At 44.7% G+C, this 4,439-nt stretch overlaps 2 non-coding genes across 2 annotated transcripts; both read left to right on the top strand.

The window, feature by feature from the left end:
- Positions 1–1,012: 1,012 nt before the first annotated feature.
- Positions 1,013–1,094, top strand: trnas-aga (transfer RNA serine (anticodon AGA)). Its single transcript has one exon. It is a non-coding gene; the product is annotated as a tRNA-Ser (tRNA).
- A 1,038-nt stretch (positions 1,095–2,132) lies between these two features.
- trnan-auu (transfer RNA asparagine (anticodon AUU)) lies at positions 2,133–2,206 on the top strand. Its single transcript has one exon. It is a non-coding gene; the product is annotated as a tRNA-Asn (tRNA).
- The last annotated feature ends 2,233 nt before the right edge of the window (positions 2,207–4,439 follow it).

Genomic DNA, 4,439 nt, shown 5'->3' with positions numbered 1-4,439 from the left:
CAGTACTCACCAGAAATTTGTCTCATGCTGCCGTGACCTGGATTTGAACCAGGGTTGCTGAGGCCACAACACAGAGTACTAACCACTATACAATCACGGCCTCCTCAGCAGCAGTTTGAGCTTCCGTGTCTTTGTCATTGAGATCAAACCTGTCTTTGAGATCAAAGACAGATTTCTAAGATCAAACACAAAACTCTGAGATCAAAGGTTGAAGTTTCCCAAGGTTCAGTTTTAGCTCAGACACTCTTCAAGGTGGAACCAGCAGAGGAGCTCAGTAGAGACAACTGGACAGCAGCAGGACAGAACAGAGGCTCTCCACAATGGCAGGAGACAGGAAACAGGTTTGGACCATCTGGGCTTCTGTCCACTTTAATGGTTTTTAAAACATTGAAGGAAATTGTAAAAATCAACATTGCGTTTTAATCATGATTTCTAGTTGAGAGTGTTTGCTCATCTGTTGCAGAAGCTTCTTCTAGAGTTGACCCTGAATGAGTGGAGGGACCTTTTTGATCATCAGGACTGCTTTTTGATGCCCTGATGGTGCATCGGGGTCATCATGGTCCTCCACCATCTGCAGGGGTTCCAGGACTGTTGTGGTGTTTGTGGGAACTGCAGGGAGAAGCTGAGACCTGGAGAGGAAGTCCTGGACTCCAGCAGACCTCTCAACACCTGCAGCATTTTTTCAGCTCCACCAAACCCAACATTCACTGCCTCCTCATCATCTGGGCATCAAAAGCAGCTCAGACCTGCTGCAGCTCAGAGACCTCAGCCATTTTTAGGATGTCTCAATGATTCTCCTTCACATGATTTTCATTCAGAAACAATAGAATTGTCAAATATCACAACAGTTTTCAGCTTGCTGGTAAACAACATACACACACACACACACACACACACACACACACACACACACAAATAGTTTGTGTTTGTGAGAAGATTAAAAGAATCGACTGTGCTTCAATGAAGATAAATTGTTGAATATCAATCCTCTACTCATGTTCATGGGAGTGTAGTTGTTGTGGCCGAGTGGTTAAGGTGGCGGACTAGAAATCCTTTGGGGTCTCCCCGCGCAGGTTCGAGTCCTGCCAACAACGTTAAACTGCTGTTCCAGAGGAGACAACATCTCCTCCTACTGTAGGTCCATGTGTCAAAGGTTTTCTTTCAAGGGCTGTAGCAGCTGATGATGAGGGAGAGAGAGAGGATTGGTAGCATGTTGTCTTGTCTCAACCATTCTGGTGTTGACCAAAATCTTTGTTGATACTCCAGTGGTGGTGAAGGTGATGGAAATGTTCCAAGTGGGACGGTTCCATGTTCAACCAGTTTCATCTGGAACTGAGGTGGAGCTTAGGGTTAAGTAGGAATTGGTTTGGTTTAGTCCCTGGGAATGTCAGTTGGTGTGTGTGTGTGTGTGTGTGTGTGTGTGTGTGTGTGTGTGTGTGTGTGTGTGTGTGTGTGTGTGTGTGTGTGTTTACATGCAGACTTTCCCTTGTGACAGCTGATTTGGTTTGGAATCCATCTTAGTCAGGACATTTTGAGAAAATTCTATCATGTCGTTGTAGTTATTTTGATTTACAACACTGGAAAAAAAATCACCTCCCCTCCAAAAACCCTCCTCTTCAACTTTGTACCCAAGTTGTCTCCTCATCAGGCACCACAGGATCCAGTAGGTTCGGTTAAAACAAGTCATTAGAGATTTAAAAAATGTCCATCAAACACAAAATAAGGCTTCAAATAGGTTTCCAATTTCATTTCATGTTGACACATTTTGTCCATTTGACATCAGGACTGCTCCCAGATCATCTCAATGACCTCATCCCAGCACCAGAGTACCGCCCAAGTTCATCAAGGACAGCAAACATGAGCAGGTCTAGATTCACCTCCATATTTGGAGGTTGTTGAATTTCCTCCTGAGGACCGTCAGGCTGTTTCCTTACTTTGCTGTGACAAAACAGCAGACAGCAACAAGGACTGCTCCCAGATCATCTCAATGACCTCATCCCAGCACCAGAGTACGGCTTTCACCATGACAGTCAGACTCTCATCTGTCCTTCATGTTCCCTCAAATGTGCAGTGTGGACCTCACACACTGAAATTTAGCCTGAAAACTCTTCATGAAAAGCAGGAGACTCAGAATCTCTGTGGCTCAATCGGTCAGCGCGCTCGGCGATTAACCGAGAGGCTGGTGGTTCGAGCCCACCCAGGGACGATGAACAGGCTCTACTGGTTCTTAGGACTCTGTTGATCAGCTGCTGAGTTGCTACTTGATGTCCACATTGGGCTGTTTCATCCTGAGTAGTTTGATCATAGCAGAGTTGTTGCATCAATGATCTGAATGTGGACGGACAGATTGACCCTCCCCAGCAGACGCATGTGACAGACCTCTTGATGAGACACTTTGTGGTAAAGCCAGATTCTGCCAGTCCCACTGACATATTTCAATCACACATGTTCAGAGATGATTTTGTTTTCCTGAATACATTTATTATTTTCTGATCACCTGGTGGATTTTTCATCATTCTCCTCATTACCATACTTTAGGTTGCAGTATGTACACCTTAGTTAGTCTTGGGTTTCAGAAATCATACAGCATACAAATAATAGCAGGTTGAAGCATATTTATTTAAAAGAATTTAACATGGTTACACACACACACACACACACACACACACACACACACACACACACAGCCTGTCTTTGGTATAAAATGGTCTGTCACGTTCTCTCACATTGCACAACAACAAAACAAACAAAGACGGCCATGTCCAGTGTGGTCCTGGATATGACGACTGGACTGCAGGGTCCCAGTATCACTGTGACAGTTCTTTTACCAGCTATGACCTTGGACAAGAACTTCTCAGGAGGAAACTTATCATGGTGGTACAGTGAAGAAAACTGGACCTGAGCTGCCTGCTGAAATCTTGCAGGTGAAGGACAGAGCTCCACCTCTTTGACAGACACCACCACTGTTGGCTCATGTTGTCAGTTTTTGACACACACGCATCTAAACACACACACATACACATGCATGTTCTTACACACAGAGACTTTTCCTCTGTTTTTGTTTTTTACTGGTTTTGAACCAGTAGTTGGTTTCTGTTGGTTTGACTTTCTTGACTGGTTGTTGTTTGTTTGTCTAGAGGCCCACATCAAAATATTCAAATCAATATTTCCATGATAAGGAAGCCTAACAAGGAAACCAAGAGATGGGAAACAACTTGGATCATAGAAAATTGTTTTTAGTTTATTTTACAGCCGATTGAAGATGTGGGTCAAAACAGACCTGTTAACATCAGAGATGGGAACAGAAAGCTAACACAAGAGGAAGGTTCAAGCTTTGAAAAAGGAGTTTGATAAAAATCTTGAACTGACAGTAGAAATATCCTTTTGTATGTTTACCTTTGTTGACAGAAGTCACTTTAGCTTGGCAGTGAAAAGAATCTCTGCTAGCTTGACAAATAAGTGCACAAACTGGGTTCAAGCTGGACTTTGGACACTGGTATCTGCAACAACTCCCATCAACTCCTAATCTAGCATCTCTGCTGTGGCTTAAACTATTTTACAGAACATTTGACAGACCTGTGGAGCAGTGAGGACAGACATGAGTTGATCCACATGATCCACTGAAGCGCCATTTTCCCCTGCCACTGAGGTCACCAACATGAGCTGGAGTTGGGACTCTTGAGCTGAACCTGGTATCACAGCGACACCTACTGCTGCAAAATGGAACAGCAACATTGAACCCAAGTGCAGGATTGGAGGGAGACTGATGGTCGCTGTTTGGGTTTTTGAAGAAAAAGGAGGGCTTTGGTTCAAGCTGGATTCTCAGAGACTATTTCCCCAACCTCTACATTGGCATCTACACTGTCATCCAGTCATGTGACTGAAGTCATCCAGTCATGTGACTGAAGTCATCCATTTATGTCAGTGATGTCACTTGGCAGGACTGTCGTTGCCGTCACATTCTAGAAAAGAACCCAGACTCCACATTGACTCCTATCTATTATTGTGTCCCACCCTCCTGGTCCTTACTCTGAATTCTCAGAGTTTATATCCAGTTCAGTCCTCAAAACAGATTCAGTCATGAGTGTAGATAAATTTCCTTTTCTCCACTGATTATATGTCAAGGTTTGTGTGTGGGGGTGGAGCCTATCCCAGCAGCCTTCGGACAAGAGGCGCGGTTCACCCTGGATGAGTCACCAGTCCATCACAGGGCCAACACATACAGGCAGACAACCATTCACACTCACAGCCACACCTAGAGTCAATTTAGAGTATCAATCAGCCTCGTCCCCTCTTGATGTCTTTGGACTGTGGGAGGAAGCTGGAGTACCAGAGAGAACCCACACAGACACAGGGAGAACATGCAGACTCACACAGCTGGGGCTCGAATCTGGAACCTTCTTGCTGTGAGGCCACAGTGCTGACCACTGCACCATTGT

This window comes from Aulostomus chinensis, chromosome 4 (genome assembly GCF_037954235.1).
Source record: "Aulostomus chinensis isolate RoL2024-O1b breed Wild chromosome 4, RoL_Achi_v1.0, whole genome shotgun sequence".
Lineage (NCBI taxonomy): Eukaryota > Metazoa > Chordata > Actinopteri > Syngnathiformes > Aulostomidae > Aulostomus > Aulostomus chinensis.
The sequence above is the reverse complement of the archived record's forward strand: the minus strand, read 5'-3'. Positions and strand labels throughout refer to the sequence as shown.